This window comes from Papio anubis, chromosome 17, assembly GCF_008728515.1.
Source record: "Papio anubis isolate 15944 chromosome 17, Panubis1.0, whole genome shotgun sequence".
In the NCBI taxonomy this organism is placed as follows: Eukaryota; Metazoa; Chordata; class Mammalia; order Primates; family Cercopithecidae; genus Papio; species Papio anubis.
In genome coordinates this window covers 68669507-68692181 of record NC_044992.1, presented here as the reverse complement: position 1 = coordinate 68692181, position 22675 = coordinate 68669507, and the positions used below count along the sequence as shown (strand labels likewise).

The 22675-nt window shown below is 48.3% G+C and overlaps 1 long non-coding RNA gene across 1 annotated transcript; it reads right to left on the bottom strand.

Moving 5' to 3' along the window:
- Positions 1-1197: 1197 nt before the first annotated feature.
- On the bottom strand, positions 1198-12035 carry LOC103879005. The gene is made up of 3 exons (XR_639413.3): positions 10509-12035; positions 9269-9362; positions 1198-2192 (listed from the first exon to the last, which is right to left on the bottom strand). It is a non-coding gene; the product is annotated as an uncharacterized LOC103879005 (long non-coding RNA).
- Positions 12036-22675: the final 10640 nt, after the last annotated feature.

Below are 22675 nucleotides of genomic sequence, written 5' to 3'. Positions count from 1 at the left end.
ATCCCAGCACTTTGGGAGGCCAAGGCGGGCGGATCACCTGAGGTCAGGAATTTGAGACCAGCCTGGCCAACATGGTGAAACCACGTCTCTACTAAAAATACAAAAATTAGTTGAGCATGGTGGTGGGTGCCTGTAATCCCAGCTACTTGGGAGGGTGAGGCTGGGGAATCGCTTGAACCTGGGAGGCAGACGTTGCAGTGCGGCAAGACCGCGCCATTGCACTCCAGCCTGGGCAACAAAAGCGAAACTCCATCTCAAAAAAAGAAAGATCCACTACAGCAACGCGGATTTTCCTACAAGGTGCCAGCCTGCTCTACAGGACAGACACCTAGCAGTTGAAACACAGCCTGTTCAGTTCCACAACAGCCCAATGTAGCTCCTCTCTGAAGGCTTTTCTGATGCCTCTTTCCATTGGCCCGTGCACTTCGCAATTCCATGGAAGGAAGGTTGGCTAAAACTAGACTGTCTGTAGAAGAATGGGATCTGTGTCTTCTGTTGAATGTAAGTTGCTTGGGTACCATAGTCACTAATTTTCTCCTATTTTAATAGCACCTGGCATTTTCTAGAACCCTATTAAATATCTGTTGGGTTGGACTAAATGAGCCTTTGATGAGGCCTTTATTCTGAGTGCATTTAACACATCTCAGGCTAGGCAGTCTGTAAACCAAGCACTTTGGGAAGTCGAGGCAGGCAGATCCCTTGAGCCCAGGAGTTCAAGACCAGCTTGGACAACATGACAAGACCCTGTCTTTACAAAAATACAAAAATTAGCTGAGCATGGTGGCATGTGCCTGCAGTCCCAGCTGCTTGGGAGCCTCACTTGACCCCGGGAGAGAGAGGTTGCAGTGAGCCGTGATCATGCTACAGTACTTCAGCCTGGGTGACAGAACGAGACCCTGTCTCAAAAATAAATAAATAGGCTGGGCGCAGTGGCTCACGCCTGTCTTCCCAGCACTTTGGGAGGCCGAGGCTGGTGAATCACTTGAGGCCAGGAGTTTGAGACCGGCTTGGCCAATACAGTGAAGTGAAATCCCGTCTCTACTGAAAAATACAAAAAAATTAGCTGGGCATGGTAGTGCACTTGTAATCCCAGCTACTTGGGAGGCTGAGGCATAAGAATCACTTGAACCCAGGAGGTAGAGGTTGCAGTGAGCCGAGATAGCGCCACCGCACTCCAGCCTAGGTGACAGAGCGAAACTCTGTCTCAAATAAATAAATAAATAAATAAATAAATAAACAAATATTAATTAAAGAAAGAAAAACCACACCCCCCGCCATGGGCTAAGCTGAAGCATCCTTGGGGACAATGCTTTCACTACCCCTCCACCCTACACTGGCACCTTTAGACACACTGTACCAGGGAAGAGGCCTGGCTTAGGCGGTGATTTTCTGCAGCAGGAAGCACAGCCTGCATCTAATGAGATTTAGGGTGACAAAGGAGCGCCCCAAGCCTTTCAGCTTCCCACTCAGAGAAATAAAAATAGCCTACCCAATCATACTTCTTTTTGGCTTGTTTGTTTCACAAAATACAGTCCTCACTTCACCGACTGATGCAGCTGCTTGGCACTCCCTTTCCTTTGCGGGACCAGAACTTAGGTTGGCAAGTCCAGCAGTGAGTCCCCGGGCTGTGCAGCTGCGGGTCATACTGGAGGGAGGTTCGACTTGCTGCTTTTAATTAACCCCCAGGAAGGAATGTAGCGCTAACAGGGTATAGACCAGAGGCCGCATCGCAAGGCGCGACTGGATGTAGAATAAACAGTCGAGCAGCCTCAGTCCATTTAGTTAAAGCAATTGTCTCAAGGCTAACCGTGGAAAAGAAAACCCTCCCCCACCTTCAGTTCTGCGGGCAGAACTGAAGACACAGGGGGCTTGTCAGAGGCCAGAGCTCTCCCGCGTCCTCCTTGATGTGAGTGAAAGAGAGGATCTTTCAGACCCCCAAATCTCCTGTTTCACCAGGAGATTCGAACTCACAGGGTTTCAGTTCAATACCTTATTTGGGATGCATGCCATAACCAGGCACCCTGTAGCTCTGCCCCGGAAGGTTCTACATACACAGTGTGACCTCCAGCTGAGAATCACACATGTGCTCACCTCACACTGCAGTGAAAATTCCATCTCGCACGCTGGCAGGACCTGTGGGTCTGACTGAGCCACCTCAGTAGCCCAAAGCAGCTTTTAGGGTTCTCCTCCTCCTATGGAAAAAAAAAAACAAAACTAATTGGATGTTGAGGGAATTTGGTGTCAGAAAATTTCACTGGGTTGTTAAGCTTGGATAAGAAAATGTTGACGAAAACACTCTGTAAATGGTTAGGCTCTATGTAAATGCTTCCCACCGCCAGGCGTCCTACGGCTCTGCCTCCGGAATGTTCTGTACACACAGATTATTATTATCGTCCCGCCTACCCCTCTAGTTGGTTGCCAGCAACATCGTCTATATTTAGATAAATCCTTCCCCATCTTAAATTTCCCCCAACAGAAAAACAATATGAAAATTGTTCAAAAGACCGATATGAAAATATGATTAAAAGACCAATGCTCATTTGTACGGCTCTTGGCACAGACAGGCTGAAAAAAATACAAAGCAATTTCTTGGCAAACCATTGTCTATAATTATGAGCTACATAAGCTAAATGGACTCCAAGGGTTAGGGGAGCACGGCGAGTTGGTCATCTGGCTTAGCTGGGCACAACAGTCTCTATCACCCCTTCACATTCAGAAAACTCACCCAACTTTAAAATGCCCAAGTATGGCCAGACGTGGTGGCTTACATCTGTAATCCCAGCACTTTGCAAGGCCAAGGCAGGTGAATCACCTGAGGTCAGGAGTTCAAGACCAGCCTGGCCAACGAAACCCCACCTCTACTAAAAATACAAAAATTAGTCAGGCCTGGTGGCGTGTGCCTGTAATCCCAGCTACTTGGGAGGCTGAGGCAGGAGAATCGCTTGAACCTGGGAGGCGGACGTTGCAGTGAGCCTAGATCGAGCCACCGCCCTCCAGCCTGGGCAACAAGAGCAAAACTCCATCTCAAATAATAATAATAAACAAAATAAAAAATAAAAATACAAAATTAGCTGGGCCTGGTGGTGCACCCCTGTGTTTTCAGCTACTCGTGAGGCTGAGGCAGGAGAATCACTTGAACCTGAGAAGCGGAGGTTGCAGTAAGCCAAGATCGTGCCACCGCACTCCAGCCTGGGCAACAGAATGAGACTGTCTCAGAAAAAAAAAACACATAATAAAATAAAATAAAATGCTCAAATGTGAATGCATAACTTATCCTAAAAGGCACTGCACCTGTCAGCTCTCACCCCCGCCCACCCTTTGGCCTCTGGTCAGGCGCTGTGCTTGTGCTAAGAGGTGACCCCCAGCTGCCTACCGGACATTAGCAGGGAGATCTGGCGTGCCCCAGGAAGGAAAAACCACCAACGCAAAACCAAGAGCCTGCGTGACCTTCCTCCATACCCCCAGGGATACAAGGTACAGCTCTGAACTTTTCACCACACAAGGCTCAGGAAGCACCCACGGTTGACACACTGTTCCAAGAAATTACCACGAATTGGGTGGCTGAGGGCAACAGAAACTCATTCTCTCACTGTTCTGGAGGCCGTAAGCTCTGGAGGTGAAACCAAAGTGTCGGCAGAGCTGTGCTCCCTCCTGCAGCTCTGGGAAGGTCCGTTCTGGCTTCTTCCGGCTGCTGGTTGCCCTTAGCTTGTGGCCACCTCCTGCTAGTCTCCACTTCTACCTTCTCCCCTGTGTGTCTCAAATCTCTCTTCTTTCTCTTATAAAGCCACCAGAATGAGATCATTACGGACCCTAAATCCATGATGATCTCATCTCAAGTTCCTTAACTTAATGACAGCTGCAAAAACACTATTTTACAAATGAAATCGCGTTCACAGGTACCAAAGGTTAGGACTTGGACACATCTTTTGGGGAGCCACATTCAACCCTCTACAGCTGGTTAGAAAACAAACCCCTTGGCCAGGCGCGGTGACTCACGCCAGTAATCTCAGCACTTTGGGAGGCTGAGATGGGTGGATTACCTGAGGTTGGTAGTTTGAGACCAGCCTGGTCTACATGGTAAAACCCCGTTTCTACTAAATATACAAAAATTAGCCTGGCGTGGTGGCGGGTGCCTGTAATCCTGGCTACTTGGGAGGCTGAGGCAGGAGAATTGCTTGAACCCAAGGGGCCGAGGTTGCAGTGAGCTGAGATCGCACCACTGCACGCCAGCCTGGGTGACAGGGCGAGACTCCATCTCAAAAAAAAAAAAAAAAAAAAAGAAAAAGAAAAGAAAACAAACCAACAAACCCCTTGAAACCATAAAAAGGAATGAGTTCATGCCCTTTGCAGGGACATGAATGAAGCTGGAAGCCATCGTCCTCAGGAAACTAACACAGGAACAGAAAATCATACACTGCATGTTCTCACTCCTAAGTGGGAATTGAACGATGAGAACACATGGACAGAGAGAGGGGAACAGCACACACTGGGACCTGTTGGTTGGGGGTGAGGGGTGAGGGGAGGGAACGTAAGAGGACGTGTCAGTAGGTGCAGCAAACCACTACGGCACACATACACCTATGCAACAAACCTGCACATTCTGCACGTGTATCCTGTTTGTTGTTGTTGTTGTTTTAAGAAGAAATAAAGAGAAAAAGAAAAAAAGAAAAGGAAAGAAACCCCTGTTGGAGGGAAGGGAGGCGCCCCTGCTCACTCTCCCGCCAGTGGTATCCGCCTCGTCAACCCCAGAGCAGTGAAAAAGGCGCCTGCACCCCACAGGGTCAGCCTCCTGGACCCCAAGGGTGCCCACTCCTGCCTGACCCACCCACCACCATTGCCCACAAAGCAAACGACACCAAGGGAAGGGCAAGGCTGGCTTGCTCATCACATTGTAGACTCCGGGCTTTGAGAAAGTCAGAGAACAAAGGATGTTGCTGTCCTTGGCAGGGCTGGCCTTGTTCCAAGGTTCCCGTGCACCTGGAGAAGAGTTTGACCTGGCTCACATGGCACACTCGGGCACACAGAGGGCTTCTCTGGGAACCAGCCTCTTAGCAATTCCAGGAGCATGCAAGGAACCGCTATGATGCTGGCAACCTGAGCTTATTCCACATCCAGGGAGACCGAGGCACAAAGAGTTCTGTGTGTTTAACCCCTACAGATCATTCAGAACTTAGGAGCCAGTTCATGGTTCCTGTCTCCCCATATGATGCCAAAATTCAGTATCCTATTTAATTCAATTACAGTTTCCTTGAAGAATGAACACAGTTCCCTCTATTTTCTACCAATTGTATCAGGCCCAGGCCCTGTGCTAGGCACTTAGCAAGCATCACCATGATCTTCGTCACAGCCCATTTTGCAGATGGGGACACCAAGATACAGAGAGGATAAGTGACTTTCAGAGCAGAGAATCCGAACCCAACAGTCTGACTCCAGTGTTCACAGAGCTCTTCCTATCGCACTCTCATTCCTTCTTCCTTCTCGCTCTGTTACCCAGGCTGGAGCGCAGTGGCATGATCTCAGCTCACTGCAACCTTTACCTCCCGGGTTCCAGTGATTCTCTTGCCTCAGCCTCCCAAGTAGCTGGGATTATAGGCATGTGCCACCATGCTCAGCTAATTTTTGTATTTTTGTAGAGATGGGGTTTTGCCATGTTGGCCAGGCTGGTCTCGAACTCCTGACCTCTGGTGAGTTGCCTGCCTGGGCCTCCCAAAGTGTTGGGATTACAGGCGTGAGCCACCCCGCCCGGCCCCATTCCTTCTGTTGAACTCACAGTTCTTCACAGCTCTTTGGCTTTTTGTTCTTCCTTCTAGGTCACCAGTTTCAAGATTTGTACATCCTGGTGTCATGGTGAAAAGCTTATCGGTGGCAAGCACATAAGGCGTGTGGGGTGGCCGGGGACCTCCAGCACAGGAAGGCTCTGAGTGAATGCCTAGCAGAGGTAGACACCTGTGTGTGCTGGGATATCCTACTGACCAGGCAAGCCACGGACATATTCAGCTCTGAACTATTTCCATATGGTCCCTGTGTAGCAGTTGAATTGGTTTGACTCATGCATTCTTTAAATAGCAAGTAGCAATAACCTGGATGATTCTTAATGTTCCATTTATTCTTCTATCCGTTTATTGTTCTGAGATTTATAGCATAGCTCCTGAGTGCCATGTGCATGACATAATAGGGGAAGGGAAAAAAAAAAAAACAAAACAAAACCCTGCAACTTCAGAATCTAAGGATTAAGCTACAATTTTAGAATGCTGAATGAATCGAAAGGTTTCCTTCATTGGTGAAAATAATAAGAAGAGTTTTTTTCTTTTTCTTTTCTTTCTTTATATCCACTTATTCTGGCCAGGCAAGGTGGCTCACACCTGTAATCCCAGCCATTGGGAGGCTGAGGCGGGTGGATCATTTGAGGTCAGGAGTTTGAGACCGGCCTGACCAACATGGCAAAACCCAGTCTCTACTAAAAATACAAAAATTAGCCGGGCGTGGTGGCGTGCGCCTGTAGTCCCAGCTGCTTGGGAGGCTGAGGCAGGAGAATCGCTTGAATGCGGGAGGCAGAGGTTGCAGTGAGCCGAGATCGTGCCACTGCACTCCAGCCTGGGTGACAAAGCGAGACTCTGTCTCAAAAAATATAATAATAATAATAATAATAAATCCACTTATTCTTACGTTCTAGCAGCCAAGGCTGCTAGGGCAATTTGGATCTCAATATAAAGTAAAGCTTATTCTCTGCTGGAAGACATCAGATCCCCCACCTTAATTTCTGCGTCACTTGCTTTAAACAGTTAAGCGACTGTACAACATATGCTGAAAGGGATCAGTGATTTCTCCTGCAGCCAGTTCCAACCTGCTGAAAGGAACACTGAAAACACATATGGACTCAGTAAACCAGAGCTGCTTCCAGTGGCCTCACTCACTCCAACCCTCAACTTTGCAATGCTGGAATGTGAGTCACCTTTAAGATCATTTCATTTATCTTGGCCAAGCCTTTAAATATTTAGGTCTACATCAAATCATGTCTGATAAAAGCTTAGCGCTTTTCACAGCAAAGGACAAAACTTAATTTTGAGCCACTACAGCTGAAGAAAGGGACGTCAGTAGCCAAGACAGGGACCTCAGTTCAGTAGCCTGCCTCCCGTGACCCAGTGATACACAGCTAAGGAAGTGTGGGGCTCGTGGGGCCTGTTTGGTTCCTGACGTTCCCAGAGAACAATAATATCCTGAAGCAGAAACAAGACGTGGTTTCCGGTTTTTGTTTTTGTTTTTGTTTTTTTGAGACAGGGTCTCGCTTTGTCACCCAGGCTGGAATGCAGTGGCATGATCACAGCTCACTGCAGACCCGACCTCCTGGGCGCAAATGATCCTCCCCACTCAGCCCCCCCAAGTAGCTGAGACTACAGGTGCATGCCACCACGCCTGGCTACTTTTTGTATTTTTTGTAGAGACTGTGTCTTGCCATGTTGCCAAGGCTGGTCTCAAACTCCTGGGCTCAAGTGATCCACCTGCCTCGGCCTCCCAAAGTGTTAGGATAATAGGTGTGAGCCACCACCCCTGCCCAAGACATGGTTTTTGTTTGTGTGCAGGCTGTGATTATTGTCCACAAGGAACAGAAGCTTTCACAGAGGAACCCATCCATGTGGCTCCTGCCAAAGTTCTCTGCGGGGCTTCGAAACACAGCAAGGATAATTTTTTAAATGTTTTCATGTCAATGAAAATTTTAAAATTATAAAATAATCTGCCATAGAGGACACACAGACTGTCTACATGGCATCCATTTCACCACATCTTCCTTCCTAAGGCCCCAACTTTTTCTAGGTGTCCACCCCACTCCACATGCCGGGGAAGCCCGCCCCTGCCTGGCCAGCAGGTGGACCTGATTCTAACCCCCCTGCCAGGGACTGACTTAAGAGCGGGCCTGGGTGGCCAGGTGTGGTGGCTCACGCCTGTAATCCCAACACTTTGGGAGGCCAAGGCGGGCAGATCACTTGAGTCCAGCAGTTTGAGACCTGGGCAACATGGTGAGACCTCTGTCTCTATAAAAAAATAGAAAGAAAATAGCCAGATGTGGTGGTACATGCCTGTGGTCCCAGCTACGCAGGAGGCTGAGGTGGCAGAATTGCCTGAACCCAGAAGGCGGAGGTTGCAGTGAGCCAAGATCTCGCCACCGCACTCCAGCCTGGGCAACACAGTGACACTCTGTCTCCAAAAAAAAAAAAAAAAAAAGAGTGGGCCTGGGAACCAGTTCAGGGGGTTCTGGAAGGGTTCCCACACTCTTAAAAGGAGACACCAGCCAGGCACAGTGGTTCACGCCTGTAATCCCAGCATTTTGGGAGGCCGAGGCAGGTGGATCATGAGGTCAAGAGATCAAGACCATCCTGGCCAACATGGTGAATCCCCATCTCTACTAAAAATACAAAAAAATTAGTTGGGCGTGGTGGTGGGCACCTGTAGTCCCAGCTACTCAGGAGGCTGAGGCAGGAGGATCGCATGAAGCAGGGAGGTGGAGGTTTCAGGGAGCCCAGATTGCACCACTGCACTCCAGCCTGGCAATAGAGTGAGACTCCATCTCGAAAAGAAAAAAAAAGGAGACACCAAGAAAGAAAACCCCTGTTTCTGTGTCTGGATGCTGTGTGATTCCTGGGCTGCTGCAGACATGCTGTGCCCATGAGGTGATGCAACCTGTGATGGAGGAGACACGGGGACCGCAGAGAGGAGAGGCAGAAAGAGCAAAGAGGGCTTTGGGTGGCGTTGCTGCTCCGGCCAAACGCGGCCCTCCTGCCTTGCAGTCGTGTGTTCTTATCAGTGTCCTCATGGTGCAACCCAGGGTGAGTCGGGGTTATCTGTTCGTGGTAGCTACCAGGAGCACATGTTCATCTTAGAAATACATTTAATGCAGAAATGCCTAAGGAAGAAAATAGGGTGGAGATGGTGGTTCATGCCTGGAATCCCGACACTTTGGGAGGCAAAGACAGGAGGACTGCTCCTATGTTACCCAAGAGTTTGAGACCAGCCTGGGCAACGTAGTAAGATCCCGTTTTTACAAAAAATAAAAAATTAGCTGGGCATGGTGGTGTACACCTGTAGTTCCAGCTACTCGGGAGGCTGAGGCAGAAGGATCACTTGAGCTCGGGAAGTTGAAGCTGCAGTGAGCCAAGATTGTGCCACTGCACTGAGCCTGGGTGACAGAGTGAGACCCTGTCACTCTGAAAGAAAAAAAAAAAAGAAAGAAAGAAAATAAAAATTACTGATAATCTCACTATTCAATAATCACAATTTATGTTTTCTTGCCTGCCCTTCTCTCTTCAACAACTGATTTGGTGGCACGAATTGCAATATATGGTGTGATAACAGAAGCAATCCACCTACTGTGTGAAAAAAATTCAAATAGCACAATTGTTGAAGGCAGAAAGCAAATAGTTCCTGGAATCCCATCCCCTGAGTGGTGGACTCGGCGGTTTGTCATCTATTCTGGGAATGTTTGCCCCAGTATATCAATGTTTTCCAGCGTGTGGGCTGCTGCTGACTAATGCATGTTTACACAGCCTTTTAAGGCCAGATGAGCAAACTGTGGTGTTCCTCAGGCTTAGCTCAATGTCCGGGTCCTGAGAGTTGGAAGATAAGAGGAGCAGAAAGAATGGGGAAAGGAGGGTCCACTCTTTTCTGCAGGCAGTGTTGGCCTGGGCAAAGCAACAAAGCAGGGAGAGCCTAGGCTTTGAGCACAAAGGATTGGAGTTCGAGTTCCTGATTCACCGTTAAAGGCTGTGTGGCACTGGGCAGGCCCCTTAACCATTCTGAGCCCGTATCCTCATCTGTAAAATGGGAATAATGCCTAACAGAGTGGTGAGGAGTAAAGATAGTGCACATGGGCTGGGCGCAGTGGCTCATGCCTGTAATCCCAGCACTTTGGGAGGCTGAGGTGGGTGGATCACCTGAGATCAGGAGTTTGAGACCAGCCTGACCAATATAGTGACCCTGTTGCTACTAAAAATATAAAAATTAGCCGGGCATGGTGGCACGCATCTGTAATCCCAGCTACTTGGGAGGCTGAGGCAGGAGAATCACTTGAACTTGGGAGGCAGAGGTTGCGGTGAGCCGAGATCGTGCCACTGCACTCCAGCCTGGGTGACAGAGAAAGACTGTGTCTCAAAAAAAAAAAAAAAAAAAAAAAAAAGATAGTGCAGATGGCAAGGCCTCAATAAATAGTAGCTATTATTCAAAATATTTGCCAACTTCCTGAATCTCTTTCTGCCTCTCCTACCGCTTCTCCACATCTCTTTACTCCTGCTCCCCCCTCTGTTGTTCTTTTGCTTTGGTCTGCAGGTAGCCACGGGTTCTTAGCTGCACAGATCCAGCCTTTAAGCACCAAGCCAGAAGGGCTTTAAGAAGGGATAGAGAGAGCTCATGTAACTGGCAGGAGAGCCAGTGATACAGGCACTAGTCAGGCTTCCAGGGACAACCAGCTCTCAGGATCACGCTGAAGAACCAGCTCACCGACGGAGTTGCCACCTCACCTGATTTAGGCAGCTGCCAAGTCAGGATGTTGCTGCCTTGGTTCCTGTCTCCAGAGCCAAGCTCCCTCTGCCACAACCCACAATAGCAAAACGATGCTCTCTTGCCTTCCTCTCTCACCTCAGTGAGTTCCGAGTCCAAGTCTCCTGTGGGGACACGCAATTAGCTGAATCTCAGTCACACGTCGGAGCCCCAGCAGGGCTGACACTTCTGTGTTGGAAAGGTGATGCTTACAATCAGAGTATGGAGAGAAGCCTGGGCGACAGAGTGAGACTCCATCTCAAAAAAAAAAAAAAAAAAAAAAGAACGTGGAGGGAAGGATAAAAACTCCGGGGCAGCCTAAGATTGTGGATGCATTCCCTACTTGGGGAGTAGAACACGCAGACACACAGTGACATTCTAGACCTCTGTCCTCGTCCGTCTGTGATGGCATTATTGTTGTGATATGCTCCAGGAAATCCCTAGCTGAGCTCCTATGTGAGCGGCAAAACAAGGTGGTTAGAATACTTCATTCCTAGATGTACATGTCTAATGGGCCCTTCATGATTCACTTTTTTTAAAATTTATTTTTTATTTCTAAAGATAGGATGTCTGTGTTGCTCTGGCTGGTCTTGAACTCCCGAGTTCAAAGGATCTGCCCACCTCGGCCTCTCAAAGTGCTGGGATTACAGGCGTGAGCCACTGCACCTGGTCATGATTCACATTTTTAAGAAGATGCTTGTCAGTCTTTAAGAAGATCTCCAGTCGGTGGGATCTCAGGCAGTATAACAAATGAGGTGAAAATGTTTTCAGTGCAATACAGGAAAGTATTTTTAGTCAGGGCAAATCCAGATGAGGGTCAGGGCAGCCTGGGGAATGTCCCGAAGGTCAGATTCCCGAAGTTGTTCCTGACGCTCCAAGCTGCTGCCTTTTCTCTGGCATCGGATCAGAATGTATCTGCGAAGGTTCTGATTCTTCTCAGTGACAGCTTTGGCAAGGGAGGGTGGAGCTGGTGGGTGTAAGTGCAGGTGGGTTTATGTAATCCAGGGATTATGTACATAATAGATGTATGAGCTGCTGGAGCTTAAGGTCCGTTTGAGGCAAGCCAGCCTGGGGTCCTATCCTTATCAGTGAAGATATTAATTGCCTGCAGTTAGAGAAGATAATTTGCATTCGCTCAGCATAAATTATTTCATTAAATACATACTCTTTTATCCTGTAGGTGGATAAAATAAATATTGCTTCTCATCCTGCCAGAGAGCTTATTACCTCCTTGACAACAGCCACGTCTGCTCTTGCACAGGGATACCGGCTCCTTGACGGTGCTCCTCCACCTAACTTTGTTTAATTTAACGCCAGTGAGGACCAGGCGTGATTTGAAAGGCATCCTTCCAACTCCTCAAAGGTATTCCTTCCAGAGTAGGACAGAGTCTGGAATTTGCCCGTAATCCCTAAGGACAGGTAGCCTAGTGATCGTCCAAGCTGTATTTTTTTTTGTGGGGGGGCGGGACAGAGTCTCTCTCTGTCGCCCAGGCTGGAGTGCAGTGGTGCAATCTCAGCTCACTGCAACCTCTGCCCCCCCAGATTCAAGCAGTTCTCGTGTCTCCGCCTCCCGAGTAGCTGGGATTACAGGCGCATACCCACACCTGGCTATTTTTTTGTATTTTTAGTAGAGATGGGGTTTCACCATGTTGCCCAGGCTGGTCTCGAACTCCTGAGCTCAGGCAATCCACCTGTCTCGGCCTCCCAAAGTGCTGGGATTACAGGCGTGAGCCACCGCGCCCAGCCTGTACAGGCTGTATTTTTCTTCCTTCATCAGTGCATGCAGAGGTTTGTTTTCCGAGATGTTAAGCAAGCTCTTGGGACCCTTCTTGGGAAGTCAGCAAAGCCAGGGCTTCCTTCATCCTGTTGAAGATGGTGGGATGGTTTCTGGAAAGTACTAGCTGTTTCTTTCCCATGCTAAGCCTCTTGGGATCAATTTGCCAGTCAAAGCCTGTGCTCCCTGCATAATCAGAGAGGAATGCTGTAAAGAGGCGATGGTGATGGACAGCAGCTTCTAGGTGCACCGTCTGCACGCATGCCTGCCACGAACATCAGAACAATTACAGGAAGGAGGCTTTCGAAATGCGTAATTATAACCTTGACTTAGAAAAGCATGATCTTCTCTGGCTGGGGCCAAGGCTCTCCTTATGTTAAGGGCATTCCCAGACCAGCAACTGGAGTGCTGTGTACACTGGACGTGGCAGCATCTGGAATATTACATAACAGAAGCATGTCCATTGTCCTTGGAATGTACGAGGCTCAAGGACAGTCCTCCATTGGGTGGAGACTACAAGGCCTCATTAATGAGTCACCTTTGTTCCCTTTTCCATCCTTTATAATCAGGGTGACATACATTCAGTTGGCCCGGGACAGTCTCCGTGTGTGCCTACTGACCGAAGGTGCTAATTAACAAGGCCTCCTTCACTCTCAGAAGGGACCTGACTGGGAGATAAACTCAGAGATCACTGATTCATAATCCTCAAGGAGAAGGACGGAGACAATGCCCAGGTGGCTATGGACGCCCTTGAAAGACCGCCTAGGTAAGGCTTCAGGATAAATGATAGGGAAAAGCTGTTTCAGACCCTTCCACAGCGTGCCCTGCTGCACTCCCCCTTAATGGCTCTAAGCACATGCTCCCAGCTGCTGGGGCACTGGCATGACCAGCATGAGCCAGGTGGGCCTGACGGCCTAGTCAGTATGCCCAGATTGAAAGAATCAAAGGATTCCCGCTGTCCAGTTGACCCTGAAGCTGACCGAGATTAGATGCAGCTTTGCTGTTTGGCCTCCAAGCCTTGGGCTCCCAGTCCCAGGTTCTAGAGAACTTCAGTGCCAGCCTTGTGTAGGGGCAGGTGAGGGATCCACCAGGGCAGTCTTGTTTTTAGGGCCTTCTCATCATGCTGGGTCCCATGGGGGCCCACTGCAAAAGGCCAACTCATTCTGTCATTCTGCATGGTTTCCCTTAAAGTGGTGGGAACAAAGAAGGAGGCACGGGAGATAATTTTCAGGGAGTCTCAAAGACCAAAGGGTCCCCAAATGAAGCCCCTTTTCCCAACTTCATTGCAATGAAAGACTTTCTTATCCCTCAACCCCACCAAATATTTCTCCCTGCAGGAGATGGCCAGGATCAGTAGGGCTAGATTTTCTTGAACAATTCATTGGTGACAGGCCAACTCCATGGGGAAAATTCTCATCTAAGGGTTGATCTGTGAAATTACGCTATAATTCATCAGCCCTGTCTAAAAGCTTTAGGGCACACTGATTGGCTGTCAAACATTCATTCGGCCTGTGAGAATAGCTTATTATTCTTTTTAAAATACCAATCTCTTGGAAAGATGTTGATTGGGTTTCTATGTGCACCCCAAAGGTGCCTCTGTGTAGAGCTTATTTCAGCTGCATTGTTTTGTTGTTGTTTTGCTTTGTTCTGTTTTTTTTGAGATAGAGTCTCACTCTGACACCCAGGCTGGAGTACAGTGGCTCGATCTCAGCTCACTGCAACCTCCGCCTCCCAGGTTCAAGCGATTCTCCTGCCTCAGCCTCCCAAGTAGCTGGGGCTACAGGCATGTGTCACCACGCCCGGCTAATTTTTGTAGTTTTAGTAGAGACAGGGTTTTACCATGTTGGCAAGGCTGGTCTCGAACTCCTGACCTCACGTGATCCACCCGCCTCAGCCTCCCAAAGTGCTGGGATCACAGGCGGAGCCGCCGCGCCCGGTCTTCCGTTGCATTTACTGCAGGGAAAAGATAACGACGGAAAACTGTTGGGTAAATAGAACTCAACAAACACCAGAGACAGCCAATTGTGGCAAATGAAGAGGAGGCTTACCATTTAATTTTGCAAAGATGGGGTGTCTGCCTCTAATCATGGTCCAAAAATCCTCCCGCCCATGGCCCCAGCCCCCTCTCACAGCTGCAGTGGTGGATGAGACAGGGGACTTCATCAGTCCCAGTTACCCCAGAGCATCCTGCCAGGTAGCTGCTTGCAGACATGGAAGAGGGTTGTGGAAAAGTCCATGAAATTCCAAGTTTGTTCAAATATCCTGTTGCTGGTTAAAATGTCCCTTCAAATTCCAAATTGGCTTTTTAGCAAATTTATGTCTGTACTACTTCTCAGACTTGGAAAACACAATATGCAAATCATGATGAAAAATACGAACCTTTCAGTTTTACTCTGCCCCAAGAACCAGGGACTGAAAACCAGGGCCATCACATGGCTGGCCGCTCAGAGCACGTGCCTCCTCCCGAGTTCCCACTCCAGAACTTTACTTTGAGCCTCTTCCAACTGGAAGGTCTTTTCTCCCAGCCTCTGCCCTCCACAATTCCACACCATCCTTCCTGGTTCATTTCCTCTGTGCAACACCGAGATTTAAGGGTCAGAATTAATTTCTCCTTCTTCTGGGTTCCGGCTCCGGGTTTTGCTCACATCATTATTATAGTTCTCATAACCATCTGCCTTATTTAGGGATTCCCCAGGCACACAAATTTATTGCAACAGCAAAAGTCCCCAAAACGTTTAAATCAATGTGAATTTATGTCAGCTGGGTGTGGTGGCTCATCCCTATAATCCCTGCATTTTGGGGAGCTGAGGCAGGAGGAATGCTTGAGCCCAGGAGTTTGAGACCAGCCTGGGCAACGCAGTGAGACCCCATCTCTACAAATAAAAATAAAAATTCGCTGAACCTAGTGGTGTGCACCTGTAATCCCAGCTATTTAGGAGGCTGAGGCAGGAGGATCGCCTGAGCCCAGGAGTTGGAGGCTGCAATGAGCAGTAATGGTGCCAGTGTACTCCAGTCTGGGTGAGAGTGAGACTCTGTCTCCAAAAAATAAAGGAGAGTCAAAACTTTTGTATTCTTTTCTTTACCAAACAATAAACTGACTTCAAACAGGCTTTGATAAAGAGGATTTTAAATATAGGTCTTCTTGCTTCATCCTGCCAAGTATTCTGAGATACTTGGAAAACAGCTCCCACGACCTCTCTCAGTGCTGATTTTGTTCCTTTTCACTTAGGAAACAGTGATTTGTTTCCTGTGTTTTGAAAGCAAGAGAACACGCTGCTTTGGTTGCAACAACTCACAATGTAGTCAGTGCCTAAAATATCCCTTCTCTTGGAGGGGGCAGTATCAGGGAAGAACAGTAGCCACCCAGAATGAAGGCCCCAGACCTCCACCCCTTCAGAGCCACAGCCAGGAGCAACGGTCTGAGCCCCAAAAGGGGCCTGAAACAAGTGGAATTATTGTTGAAAACACCCTTACCCAAACTTCGCCACCAAAGGCAAAGCAGAAAGGCTTGGAGCTTTAAACAAAATACACAGCCGCAGATGCAGGGGCCGCAGGTTATATAAAACACCCACGTTTGCATTTCCCAGTTTATTTGTAACTGGTGCACGGTCAGAGGCAGGCAGCAGCAGGACAGGGGCAGTTTTCTGGAGTGGTTCAAGCAAATGACTAAAGGCAAAATAAGAAAACAGCTTTGCCATCAGGAACTGAGAAGAGACCTGTGTTCCCGCTACAGCTGGGAGCCTCCAGAAAATGCTACTAGGACTTAATGGTTTGTTTCAAGTGTGTGCCTGACACTTTTATTTTTTGGAGATGAGGTTTTGCTCTTGTCGCCCAGGCTGGAGTGCAATGGTGCAATCTCGGCTCACTGCAACTTCCACTTTCTGGGTTCAAGCAATTCTCCTGCCTCAGCCTCCCGAGTAGCTGGGACTACAGATATGCGCCACCATGCCTAGCTAATTTTTGTATTTTTAATAGAGATGGGGTTTCACCATATTGGCCAGGCTGGTCTCGAACTCCTGACCTTAGGTGATCTGCCCACTTTGGCCTCCCAAAGTGCTGGGACTACAGGAGTGAGCCACTGTGCCTGGCCAGTGCCTGCCTTTTTTTTTTGAGATGGAGTCTAGCTCTGTCGCCTAGGCTGGAGTGCAGCGGCGCAATCTCGGCTCACTGCAACCTCCGCCTCCCAGGTTCAAGCAATTCTCCTGCCTCAGCCTCCTGAGTGGCTGGGATTACAGGCGATCATGTCCAGCTAATTTTTGTATTTTTAGTAGAGATGGGATTTCACCATGTTGGTCAGGCTGGTCTCAAACTGACCTCATGATCTGCCCACCTTGGCCTCCCAAAGTGCTGGGATTACAGGCGTGAGCCACCTTGCCCGGCCAGTGCCTGCCTTTTGAATCATGTGGTACGGTGGAAGGCAGAGGCTCCTGGAATCATTTGTCAGATATCTAGGGGGCCACACAAAGGGTCTTATAAAAATGATCTTGCTGCGGGAGGGGACTGCAGGCTGACACCTGTACCTTCTCCACACCCAGGGTGCCCTTTGCTGATTTTATTTGCACCCGCATTTAGCAGCCGGGATCTCTCTCCTGGGACCAGCAGGCTGTGCCTGGGGAGTATTTTAGGGCTGTGAGGAGGGTAGGGGATATTGAATCTCTGCATAAGGTGGGAATAATAGGAACTAATGTATCATGCTTAACTCTTTGCTGTACTGCAAAGGGAAGCAGAAGCTTTAAAGCTTAAGGATCCTTAAGGATCTCCACTTCTATCTAAATGGTTTTTCCCAAAGACAGTGACTACTTCACCCCAGCAGTGTCTCATGGGTGGCTTAGCAGGCAGATGAACTTACCTTGGTTGGTGTTTCTTTTTAACTTTTTCTATTTTTGAGACAGAGTCTCACTCTGTCACCTAGGCTGGAGTGCAGTGGTGCAATTTCAGCTCACTGAAAACTCTGCCTCCTAGGTTCAAGCGATTCTCATGCCTCAGCCTTTTGAATAGCTGGGACTACAGGCTTGTGCTTTCACACCTGGCTAATGTTTTTATATTTTTAGTAGAGACAGGGTCTCACCATGTTGGTCAAGCTGGTCTAGAACTCCTAAACTCAAGTGATTCACCTGCCTTGGCCTCCCAAAGTGCTGAGATTACAGGCGTGAGTCACTGCGCCCAGCCTTAACTCATTCTTTATCGAGTCTGCTGATGCATTTTTGGGTGCATTCAGCCTATGTCCCAGAAAAGTGCCCAAGAAGGGAAGGCTGGCTGGGAAGGCAGAGGTGAGAATCTGAGGTTCTGTGGGCCAAGGTAGCACTGACTTCTCATGGATGGGGAAGGTGACCTTCCTTGCTGGAGCAAAGGAGCTTTAAAATATTACTGGCTATACCAATACTCTGTTCTCAAAATAGAATTCATTTGTTTCACATTTTGTAAAAATCCATAGTAAAAAGTATTATTTTTCTTTTCTTTTTTTTTTTTTGAGATGGAGTCTCGCTCTGTTGCCCAGGCTGGAGTTCAGTGGCACGATCTCAGCTCACTGCAAGCTCTGCCTCCCGGGTTCACCCCACTCTCCTGCCTCAGCCTCCCGAGTAGCTGGGACTACAGGTGCCCACCACCATGCCCGGCTAATTTTTTTTTTTTTAGACGGAGTCTCGCTCTGTCGCCCAGGCTGGGTGCGGTGGTCGCGATCCTCAATCACTGCAAATCCGTATCCTGGATTCCGCATGCGTTCTCCTGCCTCCAGCCTCCCGGTGGCTGGGACTACGGGCGCCGCCACCATGCCCATTGAATTTTTTTGTAGTTTTAGTAGGGGCGGGGTTTCACGTGGTCCGCCGATCTCTGACCTCATTGATCCACCTGCCTGCGCCCTGCAGTGCTGGGTTACAGAGCGTGAGCCACTCGCCCGGCCTCGGTGCATATTTTAGTAGAGATGGGTTTCACCCGTGTTAGCTAGGATGGTCGATCTCCTGACCTCGTGATCGCCTCGGCCTCCCAAAGTGCTGGGATTACAGGCGTGAGCCACTGCGCTCGGCCTCTTTTCTTTTTCTTTCTTTTCTTTTGAGAAAGGTCTTGCTCTAATGCCTGGGCTGGAGTGAAGTGGCACGATCTTGGCTCAGTGCAGCCTCGGCCTCTTGGGCTCAGCGATCCTCCCACCTCAGCCTCCCAAGCAGAAGCAGGGACTACAGGCACATGTCCTCACGTCTGGTTTTGAGACAGAGTCTGCGCTCTGCTGCCAGGCTGGAGTGCAGTGGCGTGATCTTGGCTCACTGCAAGCTCCGCCTCGGGTTCATGCCATTCTCTGCTATCAGCCTCCCGGTAAGCTGGGACTACAGAAGCCCGCCACCTGTGACTAGTTTTTGTATTTTGCAGTAGAGCTGAGGGGTTTCACCCCGTGTGTCAGCCAGGATAGTCTCCCTGATCCTCCTGACTCGTGATCCGCCGATCTCGGCCTCCCAAAGTGCTGGGATTACAGGCAGGCCACCCGGCGCCCGACCCGCGTCTGGTTATTTTTTAAACTTTTTGTAGAGAAAGAGTCTTGCTTTGCTGCCTAGGCTGGTCTCAAACTCCTGGCCTTAAGAGATCCTTCCACCTCAGCCTCCCAAAGTGCTGGTAGTACAGGCATGAAACATTATGCCTAAGTACGTTTTAATTCATCTTTTTAATTGTTAACTGCTGAGGAACACTAGGAGCTTCTCAGGGCTGTCTTGAGAGGTAGATTAACGCACATTACAAAGATGTCGTCAATAGAGACTATAACTGAGATTTCATTCTCATTTCAAAAGCAGTATGTGTATTCCTGGGAAAACTTCTGAAAATATAGATAAAAGGATTAAAGGAAATTCTACCACTTAGACATCATCATTCTTAACTTTTTATTATATACCTGTGATTGGCAACATAATAGCCCCCCTGTATTAGTCCGTTCTCACACTGCTATGAAGAAATACCCGAGACTGGGTAATTTATAAGTAAAGAGGTTTAATGGACTCTCAGTCCTGCATGGCTGGGAAAGCCTCAGGAAACTTACAATCATGGAGGAAGGCAAAGGGAAGAAAGGCACCTTCTTCACAGGGCAGTAGGAAGGAGAAGTGCTGAGCAAAGGGGGGAAAAGCCCCTTATAAAACCATCAGACTTCCTGGTAACTCATTCACTAACACGAGAACAGCATGGCGGTAACTGCCCCCATGATTCAGCTACCTCCCACCAGGTTCCTCCCAGGATACTTGGGGATTATGGAAACTACGATTCAAGATGAGATTTGGGTGGGGACACAGACAAACCATATCATTCTGCCCCTGGCCCCTCCCAAATCTCATATCCTCACATTTCAAAACACAATCATGCCTTTCTAACTGTCTCCCAAAGTCTTAGCTTTATTCCAGCATTAACCCAAAAGTCCAAGTCAAAGTCTCATCTGAGACAAGGCAAGTCCCTTTCACCTATGAGCCTGTAGAATTGAAAGCAACTTAGTTACTTCCTACATACAACGGGGCTTCAGGCACTGGGTAAATATACCCACTCTAAACGGGAGAAACTGGCTAAAACAAAGGGGCTACAGGCCCCATGCAAGTCCAAAATCCAATAGGGCGGTCATTAAACCTTAAAGTTTCAAATGATCCCCTTTGACTCCACGTCTCACATCCAGGCCTTGGGCAGTTCCACTCCGTGGCTTTTTAGGGTACAGCTCCCCTCCCGGCTGCTGGCTGCTGGCTGCTTTCACTGGCTGGCCTTGAGTGTCTGTGGCTTTTGCCCCACTGCACTCCAGCCTGGGAGACAGAGGGAGACTCTCTCAAAAAAAAAAAAAAAGGAAAAAAAAGACTTCAAAAGAACTTTGGTCTCCACAATCTTTGATCTTAACCTCAGTATTCCCTTTCTATCAATCCCGTGTCTTTAGACAAACTCAGCCAATGGTCAACCAAAAAATCTTTAAATTCACCTATAGCCCGGAATCCCATCCCCAGCTTTGAGTTGTCCCACCTTTCTGGAACAAGCAAATGTATTTTTTTTTTCTTTTTTTTGAGATGGAGTCTTGCTCTGTTTCCCAAGCTGGAGTACAGTGGCGTGATCTCTGCTCACTGCAACCTCTGCCTCCCGGGTTCATGTGATTCTTCCACCTCAGCCTCCCAAGTAGCTGGGATTACAGATGCCTGCCACCACACCTGGCTAATTTTTGTATTTTTAGTAGAGATGAGGTTTCACCATGTTGGCAAGACTGGTCTCAAACTCTTGACCTCAAGTGATCCTCTTGCCTCGGCCTCCCAAAGTGCTGGGATTACAGGAGTGAGCCACTGTGCCCAGTCTCAATGTATTTCTTAAATGTATTTGATTGATGTCTCATACTTCTCTAAAATGTATAAACCAGGCCAGGCGTGGTGGCTCACGCCTGTAATCCCAGCACTTTGGGAGGCCAAGACAGGTGGATCACAAGGTCAGGAGATCAAGACCATCCTGGTTAACATGGTGAAACCCCATCTCTACTAAAAATACAAAAAATTAGCCGGGCGTGGTGGCAGGTGCCTGTAGTCCCAGCTACTCGGGAGGCTGAGGCAGGAGAATGGCATGAACCCAGGAGGCGGAGCCTGCAGTGAGCCAAGATCGCACCACTGCACTCCAGCCTGGGCGACAGTGCGAGATTCCGTGTCAAAAAAAAAAAAAAAATGTATAAACCAAGCTGTGCTCTGACCACCTTCGGCAAATGTTCTCAGGACCTCCTGAGGGCTGTGTCTTGGGCCATGGTCACTCATATTTGGCTCAGAATAAATGTCTTCAAATATTTCACAGAGTTCGACTCTTTTCATCAACAATCATCACCCAGGGCAAGCAGTTATTCCCAGAGCCACTTCCATAACCAATGGCTGCAAGATCCAGGCTCTCTAAAGAGAGGCTGAGGACAATGACCCTCGGAAACAATCATTTTTCTTGTTGTCCAACAATGCAAGCCACTTCCTCTCCCTGCAACCAAGAACGCATTTCCTTTCTGGAGCTCAGTCAACCGGCGTAATTACTCTAGCAGAAAAGTCACCTTTCAGAGCTTGGTGTTCTGAGACAGGAACACGTCTTATGTATTCCTTGGAAGACGAAGAATGTTCCTCAATGAAAACCGGGTAAACAACTCCATGCCTCTATTCTGGGTAACATGACAAAAGTTAAAAGGAAGCAGTTGGCCTGAAGTCAGTTCCAACTATTGTGTTGTTTGTACAGAAAGCACAGAATTAAAAAGCATGGGGGAGTCCAGTGGGTGCCAAGAAAATGGTTGCGAGCCCACAAATTATGAATTATGATGCCATTTTCAAAAAAAGAGGCATATTAGGATATCAGCATTTTATACATTTAGTTAATATAACAGCTAACAGTCTGCTAAACTGTGATGAGGCTGGGGACTCTAGTGGCTGGGAATGAGTAGATGCTAAGCACTGGCAGACTGTTTTGTTCCTTTTAGAACATATGGAACAGCATATCTTTCCAAGGCTAAGCATTAAACAATAAAAGCTACAGAAAGCAAAGAGAAAATATACCTTTGAACAGTTAGTTTCAGTTCATTCTCTTTCAGAGTGTTAAACAAAAATTATAGGAGGCCCTTGTTTTGGACTAAACTCCTGCACTAGGCCCCAAAAGACCAGACTAAAACCAAAATGGAGTCACCTATGCTCAGCAAACCAACACTGAGTTGTTGTCTGACTTCCCAAGAAATCAGGCGAGAGAAATAGCAGCCTAATTTCCCAGGCAGGCCAGTTTTAGTCTCCAGTCAGCACGCTAATGAAGTTCCCTCTGTTTTAACCCTTACAACAAAGAGTAACATGGTGGGCTCCATGACCCACACCTATAATCCCAGCACTTTGGGAGGCCCAGGTGGGAGGATCACATGAGGTTAGGAGTCTGAGACCAGCCTGGGCAACATAGCAAGATACCATTTCTGTAAGAAAAAAGAGATGTAACTATGATTGGTTATCTTTTTCTTGTTGTCTTTGTATTGTCCTGTCTCTCTTTTCCTGCCTTACAAAGAATTTAACTTTGAAATGATCAACATGCTTTTTGTTGTTTCTCCTTTCTTCAGCCCTTAGTCTATAAAGCCAAACTGCAGTCTGGACGCGGTGGCTCACGCCTGTAATCCCAGCCGTTTGGGAGGCTGAGGCGGGATGATCACCCGAGGTCAGAAGTTTGAGACCAGCCTGACCAACATAGTGAAACCCCATCTCTACTAAAAATACAAAAATTGGCCGGGTGCGGTGGCTCACGCCTGTGATCCCAGCACTTTGGGAGGCCGAGGCGGGCAGACCATGAGGTCAGGAGATCAAGATCAGCCAGACCAACATGGTGAAACCCCGTCTCTACTAAAAAATACAACAAAAATTAGCCGGGTGTGGTGTCAGGTGCCTGTAGTCC